Source organism: Panthera tigris, chromosome F3 (assembly GCF_018350195.1).
Source record: "Panthera tigris isolate Pti1 chromosome F3, P.tigris_Pti1_mat1.1, whole genome shotgun sequence".
In the NCBI taxonomy this organism is placed as follows: domain Eukaryota; kingdom Metazoa; phylum Chordata; class Mammalia; order Carnivora; family Felidae; genus Panthera; species Panthera tigris.
Genome location: NC_056678.1, coordinates 21,649,034 through 21,661,035, shown reverse-complemented (window position 1 = coordinate 21,661,035; position 12,002 = coordinate 21,649,034). Strand labels below are relative to the sequence as shown.

The 12,002-nt window shown below is 36.4% G+C and overlaps 1 pseudogene; it reads left to right on the top strand.

The window, feature by feature from the left end:
- Positions 1-3,870: 3,870 nt before the first annotated feature.
- LOC102949674 lies at positions 3,871-4,356 on the top strand (annotated as a pseudogene).
- The last annotated feature ends 7,646 nt before the right edge of the window (positions 4,357-12,002 follow it).

The following is a 12,002-nucleotide window of genomic DNA, read 5'->3' as shown; positions in this document are numbered from 1 at the left end:
GGCAGAACTGTGTATTCAAAATGCTGTACACAGACTTTACAAAGGCATAAATCTTTTCAATCTCCCTGACAGAAAGAAGTTAGAAAGGTGGGTTAGTCCCTTGATATTCAGGTTGTAATTACAGTTCTTGCCTTGCAAATCCCTACAAAACCAGAACTGCAAATCTAGAAAAAAGGTCAAAACCCACCTATTTTACCAATCCCCAAAGTGACCTATTCCTCTCAAAATGCTTGGAGATATTATAAAAGATCAGGACATTGGAACAAAATTGAGCTGTCCTTAAAGCACTTACAAACTTAGATTTCTTCTCTGTCCCTTAAAGTTATAGATTTCATTGTGTCTTTGAAGTGTAAACACAGCCCACAATCTCTTGAAAATGAAAAAGAAAAAAATGGAAGGAAAGAGGCCTTGTTAAAAATACAAAGTGCAATTAGTACTCTTGCCCAAACTATAGATCACAGCTTCTAGAAGATTACTTCCAGGGACAAATACCAGTCCTAAAAGACCTCTCCAAAAATAGCAAATTAGTTGAATCATCTGAGTAAATTAATATTCCCCCTACGATTCAAAAACTGGTAAGTTTTATATTGTTTTAAAACAAAGCTCTGAGATGTATTTGTCTATATGCGTATGTGTGTATGTCATTTAGAGGTAGGATATTTCTTTGTTCCTGGATGTTACTGCCAAAATTTGTAAAACATCTCTATTTAACAAGCATTTGTATAAATTTAGTATTCATAAACTCTCCAAAATAAGATACAAACTTAATCCAAATAAATTTCAGGTTCATATGACCTGGTAAATATTTGGCATTACAAATAATTTAAAGTTTTTGAGTTAATTAAAATAGACCTGTAAGTGAAAACGTCTACTCTGCTCAGTTACTAAAAGTTAAATAATTTCATATTATATAGGCTGCAAAATTTTTCAACAACAAAATAGCTTGGGAGAATGGTTAATTTTGTCTGAAATCTCATGAAGTTTTTGTGGATGATCTAAACATAACTGTTAAAAATAAGTAAATTGAATACCTGTAAAGTTAAAAAGCTTTTAGGTAAACTTTTCAATGGTTGCCCAATGTTTTTGATAACCTGAAACTTTAAAATTTTGTTACAGGATGAGTTAAGTTAAATTCATTGAATATCTAGATCATTTCCAAATAAGATAAAATTAAATATTAATTACTGAATATAGGTTTACTTAGTTTTGGCTTCCTTAATACAGAGAAACTAAAGATATATTTGGATCAGTTACTAAATATTTTTGTGCTTCATTGAAAGATTGTATTATAAAGAAGCACATGTCTCTAGAAATGTATTCATAAATTTGCCAATCTAAAAAATGCTGGCGTAACAGATTCACACTACCTAGATTTTACTAGAAATTACATTTCTAAGAGTTAAGTCTAATACACATGAGTATATATAAAAAATAAGGGAAACATCTCTAGTAAAATGTGTGCTTTTGGTAGAAGAAGGTATGAGGAATGGAAATGCATTTTTGGTTGGAGAAAGAAAGTAATCTCGTCCTAACATGAGGCTGGTTATTTAAAAAGGAAAAACTTAGGACAAAAATCTGAATATAAAAGAGGAAAGTTATAAAAGGTTTGTGAAAAGGGAATCTTTAAAAGAATTGTAGATTAAGATTAAAATGAATTTATTTAGGGGCACCTGGGTGTCTCAGTCAGTTAAGCGTCCAACTTTGGTTCAGGTCATGATCTCAAGGTTCATGGGTTTGAGCCCTGTGTTGGCTTTGTGCTGACAGCTTGGAGCCTGGAGCCTGCTTCACATTCTGTGTCTCTCCTTTTCTCTCTCCCTGCTCTTCCCCTACTTGTGCTTGCTCACTCTCTAAAAAATAAACATTAAAAAAATTTTTTTAGTGAATTTACAGGCTCTGGTTTAAGATTGTGATGTAAGATCCTGAACTCACCTCCTCTGCAGACACACCAAATATACACCTATTTCTAGAGTAATTCCTTCTGAAGAACTGAGGGCTGAGAAGCTCCTGCACAATCAAAGACTGAGAGAAGGGCAGGAAAGATGGAGACACTGGAAGAAAGGAACTCTCATTTTGATGCTATAGATTGCAGCAAGGAGGAATAGTACCCAAGAGATTATGAACAGATCTGTTTGCCTGGGGCACAGAAAAAACAAAAACAAACAAACAAACAAACAAAAAAACCTACAGTTCCAAAGATCAACTAGAATATAAAGGAACTAGCCCTAGAAACCTGCCCTGTGGTGAGGGGTGTTCTGGAACTCTGTGGGTCCAACAGGCTGCTGAGCACCTTGGTTTACATTCCCCAGCCACCCTGATAACGCAGATGGAAGCAGCGTCCAGAGCCATAGCTGTCCTTCTGTGTCCTCAGTGAACCCTGGGCCCCTACCACACACCAGCCCCAGGTCCCCTGGGTACTGACAGAAAGCTGTGGTTTCAAGAGCAGCTAGAATATAGAAGATCCAGCCCTAGAACTCTGCCAGATGGAAAGAGAGTGGTTGGAACTCTGGGTCAGAGGGGCTGGCGAGTACCACCATTTATGTTCCTTCTCCACCTTGGTAGAAAGGATGGAAGCAGCGTCCAGGTGTCTCGGCTGGCCTACCACCTCTTGGGCCTGGAGCCCCCAGCCCACACCTGTCCCAGTCATCTCAGTAAAGTGTCCCTAGTGCAGTGCACACCAGCCTAGCCCTGGGCAGTGTTTACTACAGCTCCAGCCATGTCACCAAGGTGACAGAGAGGTAAAGCATGACAGAACACTCCAGAACCATACCACTTTGGCTCCAGATGACTTGTAGGGCACCTCTGGTGCAGAGCACTCTGGGACCTCCCAGCTTAGGCCTGCCTCTGCTTCCGCTGCCCCACCAGGGCCCCCCTTTTGCTGAGCACCCCAGGACACCCCAGCTTGCACCCATTTCAACTTTATCCATCCTTCCAGGGCACCCTCTGCACAGAGAACCCTAGGACCACCAATCTCATGCCCACATCAGCTGTGGCCATCCCACCAGGACAGGCCCAGGATGGTATACCCCAGGACCCCCATACCAGCCACAGTTCCAGCCAACCAGCCAAAGTCACCAGGCACACATAATCTACATAGGGGTTGACCATACACAAGACCACTTTCTCAAGTTTAAGAGAAGTAGCTGTTCCATCTAATTCAAAGAAGCAAACACAGAAAGTCCAGCAAAATGAAGGGATAGAAGAATGTGCTCCAAATGAAAGAACAAGACAAAGCCTCAGAAATAAAACTAAATGAAATGGAGATAAGCAACATGCCCGAGAAGACATTTAAAGTAATGGTTATAAAGATGCTCACTGGACTGGAGAAAAGAATGGAAGAACTGAGTAAGAGCTTCAACAAAAAGATGGAAAACATAAAGGAACTAATCAGAGTTGAAGACCACGATAATGGAAATAAAAGTACTCTAGAGGGAATCAACAGTACATTAGCAGATGCAGAATAATGGACCAGTGATCTGAAGTCAGAGTAATGAAAACTCCTAAGCTGAACAGTAAAAAGGAAAAAAAAATTTTTTTAATGAGGATAAAGGATCTCTTGGACAACATCAAGTAAACAAACATTTGCATTATAGGGGTCCCAGACAGAGAAAAAGAGGCAGAAAGTGTATTTGAAGAAATAATAGCTGAAAACTTCCCAAATTTGAGGAAGAAAACACATCCAGATTCAGGAAGAACAGAGTTCTAAACGAGATGAATTCAAGAGCCTCCACACCAACATACATAATAATTAAAATGTCAAAAGTTAGGCCATCTTGTGTCCCTGTGTGTACCTGATGCCAACTGGTCCACCCAAGACCCCTGAGTGCCAACCCCGGGTCCTATTTCCACTCCAGCAAGATGAAAGAAACTATCATGAACCAGGAGAAAGTCGCCAAACTGCAAGCAAAGTGTGCATTGGTGGAAAGGGAGCTGCTCACTGAAAGAAGAAGGTGGTTCATAGAATGGCTACAGCAGATGATACAAAAAAAAAAAACAAAAAAAAAAAACTTCAGTTTTCCTTAAAGAAGTTAGGGGTAAACAATATCTCTGGTATTGAAGAATTGAATGTGTTCACAAACCAAGGAGCAGTGATCTACTTTAACAACCCAAAGTTCAGGCAACCCTGGCACTTTCACAATTACAGGCCACGCTGAGACAGAGCAGCTGACAGAAATGCTACCCAGTATCTTAAACCAACTTGGCGTGGACAGTCTGACTAGTCTAAGAAGACTGGCTGAAGTGCTGTGCAAACAACGTGTAGCTAGAAAAGGGCCACTTGCTACAGGAGAGGATGATGATGATGAAGTTCCAGATCTTATGGAGAATTTTGATGAATCTTCCAAGAATGAAGCAAACTGAATTGAGTCAACTTCTAAAGAAGATAAAACTTGGAGTGACTGGGAGCTGCTATTTTGTATTGTGACTGCTTTTTAAAATTTTGTTTATGGCTCTGATAAAATTAATATAGATAGCTAATATTTTTAAACCCAAGCCCCTTGGACATTGCAGCTCTGTTCGGTTTTGACTTACACACAATTCATTCTTTGCAGCTAATTAAGCTGAAGAAGCCTGGAAATAAAGTTTGAAACAAGGTTAATAAAGTTCTTTGCCCAATTAAAAAAAAAGGTCAAAGGTTAAAGATAGAGAATTTTAAAAGCAGTGAGAAGCAAAAAGTTATGTTCAAGGGAAACCCTATAAGGCTGTCCAGCTGATTGTTTTCAGAAGAAACTTTGCAGGCCAGAAGGGGGTGGCATGATATATTCAAAGAGCTGGAAGAAACAAATCTACAACCAAGAACACCCACCGAAGTTACCATTCAGAAGTGAAGGAGAGGTAGAGTTTCCCAGACAAGCAAAAGCTAAAGGAGTTCTTTAAGGAAAAAAGAAAAGGCCATAATTAGAAGAAAATGAGTAAAATTATGTAAAATATGACAACAGACACATAAAACATGGAAGGGTAGTAAAAATGTTCTTTTAGAATGTGTTCAAACTTAAGTGACCATCAATTTAATATAGACTGCTATAAAGTTAGAATGTTATATATAAATCTCACAGTAACCACAAACTCCAAACTTCTAATGGATACACAAAAAAATGAGAAAGAAAACCAAACAGGACACTACAGAAATTAATCAATCACAAGGAAAGAGCAATAAAAGAAAGGAATACAGATCTACACACACACACACACACACACACACAAAAGAAGCCAGAAAACAACACGATAGCAGTAAGTACATATCTATCAATAATGACTTTAAATGTTAATAGTCTAAATGCTCAAATCAAAAGACATAGGGTGATGGAAGGGGGAGTAACAATCAAGTCTCACCTATCTGATGCCTACAAGAGACTCCATCAGACCTAAGACACCTACACAGTGAAACTAAAAGGATGGAAAAAGATATTTCATGCAAATGAAAGGGAAAAAAAACCAAAAAACCAAGGTAGCAATACTTATACCAGACAAAATACACTTTAAAACAAAGACTGAAACAAGAGACAAAGAAGGGCATTACATAATAAGTGATCAATCCAACAAGAAAATATAATAATTGTAAATATGCACTCAACATTGGAGTACCTAAATAGAGTAAATATTAAGAGACATAAAGGGAGAAATTGGTAGTAATACAAAATACTAGGGGATGTTATCATCCCAATTACATCAATGGATATACTGTCCAGGCAGAAATCAATGAGAAACAGTGTGTTTGAGTGACACATTAGACCAGATTGACTTTAAGAGATAGACAAAACATTTTATCCTAAAGCAGTAGAATACACATTCTTTTCCAGTACACATGGAACATCCTCCAGGAAAGATCACATATTAGACCACAAAACAAATCTCAATACATTTAAGAAGATTGAAATTATATCACACATCTTTTCTGACCACAAGAGTATGAAACTTGAAATCAATCACAAGGAAAAAAAATGGAAAAAACACAAATATGTGGAAACAATATGCTACTAAATGACCAAGGGGTCAATGAAAACATTAAAAGAGGAAATAAATACATGGAAATAAATGAAAATGAAAACAACAGTTCAAAATCTTTGGAACACTGCAAAAGCAATTTTAAGAGCAAAGTATACTTATAAAAGGATACAGTCCCACCTCAAGAAACAAGAAAAATCCCAAATAAACCATGTAACCTTATACCTAAAGGAACTAGAAAAAGAACAAATCCTAAGGTTAGTAGAAGGAAGGAGATAATACAGATCAGAGCAAAATAAATGAAATAGACTAGAAAAACAATTTTTAAAAGATCAATGAAAACAGCTGATTCTTTGAAAAGATAGAATTAATAAACCTTTAGCCAGACTCATCAAAAAAAAAGGTGAAAAAAATAAAATCAGAAATGAAGTAGTAATAACCAACACCACAGAAATACAAAGGATTATAAGAGATTGCTATAAAAATTACATGCCAACAAATTGGACAACATAGAAGAACTGAATATTCCTGGAAACATACAATCTACTAAAATTGAATCAGAAAGAAACAAAAAATCTGAATAGATCAATTACTAGTAATGAAATTGAATCAGTAATTGAAAAACTATCACCAAAGTCCATTACCAGGTGGCTTCAAGTGAATTCTACCAAACACTTAAAGAAGATTTAATAACTATTCTTCTCAAAGTATTCAAAAACACATAAAAGGAAAGAAAATCTTCCAAATTCATTCTATAAGACCAGCATTACCCTGATACCAAAACCAGACAAAGACACTACAAAAAAAGAAAACTACAGACCAATATCCCTGATGAACAGACACAAAAATACTCAACAAAATATTAACAAACCACATTCAACAATACATTAAAAGGATCATTAAATACAAACATTTTTTTCACAGAACTAGAATAATCCTAAAATTTGTATGAAGCCACAAAAAACCTTGAATAGCCAAAATAATATTGAAAAAGAAGAAAAAAATGGATATCACAATCCCAGATGTCAAGACCTACTACAAAGCTGTAGTAGTCAAAACAGTATGTTACTGGCACAAAAATAGACACATATATCAATGAAACAGAACAGAGAGCCAAGAAATAAACCCACATTTATATGGTCAATTTATGACAAAGGAGATAAGAATATAAAATGGGGAAAAAACAGTCTCTTCAATAAATGGTGCTGGAAAACAGGACAGCAACATGCAAAATAATTAAACTGGACTGCTTTCTTACACCATGCCTAAAAATAAACTGAAAATGAATTAAAGACCTAACTGTGAGACCTGAAACCATAAAATCCTAGAAATGAACACAGGCACTAATCTGTTTGACATCAGTCTTGGCAACATTTTTGTAGATATGTCTTCTCAGGTAAGGGAAACAAAAGCAAAACAAAAAAAAAAAAAAAGAAAGAAAAAAACAACAAATTATTGGGACTACACAAAAATGAAAAGCTTTTTCACAGTGAAAGAAACCATCAACAAATGAAAAGGCAATATACTAAATAGGAGAAGACATTTGCACGTTATATATCCAATAAAGGGTTAATATCAAAAATATATAAAGAATTCATACAACTCAACACTAAAAAAAAATCTGATTTAAAAATGGGCAGAGGACCTGAATAGACATTTTTGCCAAAAAAGACATACAGATGGCCAACAGATACATGAAAAATGCTAAACGTGTCTAATCATCAGTAAAATGCAAATCAAAACCACAATGAGATATCACCTTATACCTATCAGAATGGTAGAATCAAAAAGAAATGTTAGGATGTGGAGAAAAAGGAACTCTCCTGCACTGTTGGTGGGAACAAAATTGGTGCAGCCACTGTAGGAACCAGTATGGAGATTCCTTAAAATATTAAAGATAAAAAGACCATATGATCCAGTATTTACCCAAAGAGAATAAAAACACTAATTGGAAAAGATATATGCACTCCTATATTTAATGCAGCATTTTTTACACTAGTCAAGATACGGAAGAAACCCAAGTGTCTGTTGGTAGATGCATGAATAAAGAACATGTAGTATATTATTACTCAGCCATAAAAAAAGAATGAAATCTTGCTATTTGTGACAACATGGATGGACCCAGAAGATGTTATACTAAGTGAAATAAGTCAGAGAAATACAAATACCGTATGATTTCACTTATATGTGGAATGTAGAAAGAAAACACATGACTAAGTGAACAAAAAGCAGAAACAGAAGCATAAATGCAGCATACAAAATGATGGTTGCCAGAAAGGGCGGTGGGGAATGGGCAAAAAGAGGAAAGGGGAGTGGGAGACCCAGGCTTCCAGTTATGGAATAAATAAGTCATGGGGATAAAAGGCACAGCATAGGAAGTACAGTCAGTGGCATTGTAATAGCACTGTATGATGACAGATGGTGGCCACACGTGTGGGGAGCATAGCACGACATAGAGAGTTGTCAAAACACTCTTGTACACCTGAAACGAATGTAACACTATGTGTCAATTTAGAAAGTAAGCTGGTACAAAACTAAAATTTGTGGGTTTTGTTGTTGTCTTGCTGTTAAAAGACCAAAGTGTTCTTAGATTACTGGTCTGATTACAATAAGAAATTGTAAGCAGAGATTTTTCTTTAACAGTGTCATCTACCTAGAAAGCAAATGTTCTATGCTTTATCTTTATCAAATGTTTGGTTACTTTTAAAAATCTGAGTCTATTTAATATTAAAAGAGCTAAGAATTTTTATAACAATTTAACTTTCTGTATTTACTTGTGAAGTCTTCGGGTCATAGTGATCTGTGATCCTATCAAGTTTCCACACCTTTTGATGTTTTTTGACAAACTTCTCAAAACTAAGTTCAACAGTGAAGTCTTCTGGGTGGCTCGATCAGTTAAGCGTCCAGATTTGGCTCAGGTCATGATCTCCTGGTCTGTGGCTTCAAGCCCTGCGTCAGGCTCCGTGAGGACAGCTCAGAGCCTGGAGCCTGCTTCGGATCCTTTGTCTCCCTCTCTCTCCCTGCCCCTCCCCTGCTCACACTCTTGCTCTCGTTTGCTCGCTCTCAAAAATAAACATTAAGAAAAATTTTAGATGAAGTCTTTTGACCACAAGCTATCTTTGAAATTTTTCAGCAAGTCCCTGGAACGATTCAAAATACTTACTCTTCTCATAAAAGAGAGATTAAATAAATTAGGTATGTGAAATCACATGGGAAGCAATGTCAAATAAGAGTTGCTAAACCTTCTTAAATTGTTTTGTGTAAATATGGGTTACTAAAATAAGTATTCTATAAATTGAATGAAACTCCTGGAAATCTGATATTATCCATGTTATCACTTATAATTCTAGTTACTATCTTGAAATGCTGTATATTGCAGAAATAACCAAATTTCTTTATTGATTGCATTATAATGAACTTAAATCAGATCTTTGACCATTGCCATTTGTTGAGACTCTTTGTAATTTAGAGAATTCTTCTTTTATTTTGATAAAGAATTATTTTTACAAAAGTGCTTCATTTTGAAAGAGATTCAAAGGAAAGATTCTGAGAGGTACTATAGAATACAGGTCTGTAATAACTTTAAGAGCATACCATTGAATTATGTAAGGATTTATAGAACTCTAATGAAGAAACTGACGGCTTCACACAACTGCTAACAAAAAATCAAAATCAGTTACACAGTACTGAACAAACTGAGGAGGATAATTTTACTTTTTTATGATGTTTTGCTTGAAATATTACTGGATCTTTCATCTTTTCCAAATATACGAAAACCTCTCCTCTTAGGTAATTATAACTTATACTAATTTGGTAATTATACCTTTGTAAGCAGGATTGAAACATTTATCTTTTTCTCCCTACCTGATCCCTCTAGAATCAGAAACTCCCAGGGAGTATTTTTATATCTTCAGGGCAATATATTTATTTGCATGTGTTCAATAAGAATCTAGTCTCTGTGACAGGACACAATTGGTAAGATTGGTTATGTTATCAAGGCTTTGACTTGAATGTCCTATTTGAGAGAGACATGCGTAGACTGAGATATGACCAGACAGCTTTAAGTCAGATTGACTTTCTGAAGCCAATAAAACTCCTTGGAAATATTGGCCTGATATCTTGCTTACAGGGATCCCAGCGGCTTTACCAGATGAATGAAGGTCACTTCCTAGCAGGTGTAGGAAACTCAGGATATTTTGAGAGAACTCAAGAAGACAGGAATTAACCCAAACATCAAGTACTGCCGGTGGAGTATGATGGCAAGTAGTCGACTTGGCCTCTTCGTCTCAAGAGGCTTTTAGAACGTCAGTCTGGGATTCCTTATGAAAAGTCCCAGCCAGGCAGATTTTTAAAGTGCAGATATGATCGATTGCTATTCTTGTTGCACTTGTATAAATAAGCAAGCTAGATTTATTGAAACTGGAGTTAATTTGCAAACAAATTAGTCTTCCTATTGGTAGAAATGAGAGTAATTATAGAGAGAAAAATTACATTTCAATTGAAACTATAATACATACTTTTGGATATCAGATTCTAATTCTGCTCACTATTATTAAGGTTTTGATTTCTACCTGTAAGCTAGACTTGATCCTGAATTACTCTAGTTTCTTCTAAAGTCTGGATACAACTCTTCAAATTAATTTTTCCAATTTTCTCCTATCCTTTTGACTTGAAATCATTGAAAACTAAAACTTCCCTTTTTCTTGAAGCCTTCCAAACTGAATATGAATGACTTTATATAAACTTTAGAGAAATAACCACAACAGCTTCATGTATGAATACTCTTGGTGCTGGCAGCCATTTTGTGGCCACTAACAAAAATCACCAGACATTCAAACAAAAAAAAAAAAAAAAAAAAAAATCTACCAATATGCCATTGCCTGCCTTCACTCCCTATAAAAATACTTTGATCCTGACATCTGGAAATCATCTCAACTGGCTACCCTCATAATTTAGAAATTGACTTATAATGTGTTCCAGTCTTTAGCCAGTGTTTTATTTTGTTTCCATTGAAATGACTCTTATTTAATCAGATTACGTATTACTGATTACTTGAACCACAGGCCTAACTTTGAGAAAACATAAAGAATTTTGTTTATTCTGCCTCCTGAAATGAGTTTAACTGAACTGACCTATTGTCAGGACAAAGAGACGGGTTCAACGAGAGGAACAGTCTACCAATTTTAGTATGCAAAACCTTAGATTTTAGTTTGCAAAACTTCCAGGGAAGTTTCAGAGGAGGAAACCATAGCTAAAGGCCAGCTGCCCACCATCCCCCCAACAAATGTGCCCCTTTGACATACTGATTATTTTGATTTAAAGTTACTAAAAACTGGCTACTGTATGAAGAACACTCTGGCACTCCTTTATCTCCAAACAGCAGGAAATATATCTCCCATGTGAGAGGCACTCTCCCCATACCAGATAAAAGAGACACCCTAACCATCAGAGCTAGGGAATTCAGAACCAAGAAGGCTGTGTAATCAAAATACTTTACTTCTTCAGCCCAAATCCTGTTTAGAATTCTTCACTAAGCTCCAGAATATAAATTTTGTTTGTCCTGTCAATTACAGATTTATGTTTCTTTGAATAAAACATAAGCATGACGTGGTCACGTTTTGGGTCTCAATTTCATCATCAGGCCTCTGTATACACATAAAACTTCAGAGGTTTTTTTCTCCTATTAATCTTTCTTAGATCAGTTAGAAGACTATTGAAGGGTAAAGAAAAAAATTTCCTCCCAAAAACCAATAATCAATGCTCCCAAGTATCTCTTAATGAAAGGTACCCTGACCAGCCTGCCTGGCGGTGCCCTGGCGAGGCAGTTCAGATTCCTCCAGATCTGCCTTTAGGAGGAATATGTACTCCTGACACACTCTTCCAGCTCCCCAGCTATCATGGCCTGCACAGGCCATGCATGCATAGTATGCATCTGTCAGACAGCCTTGGGAATCCCAGGCCCCCCAGACCTGTGGAGAACCATCTGGTCCCCAACCACCTATATCCCCTCCTGGGCAGAGGAGGCATCGCCTTTAAACTGGTGACATTCAGTCTCTATTTGG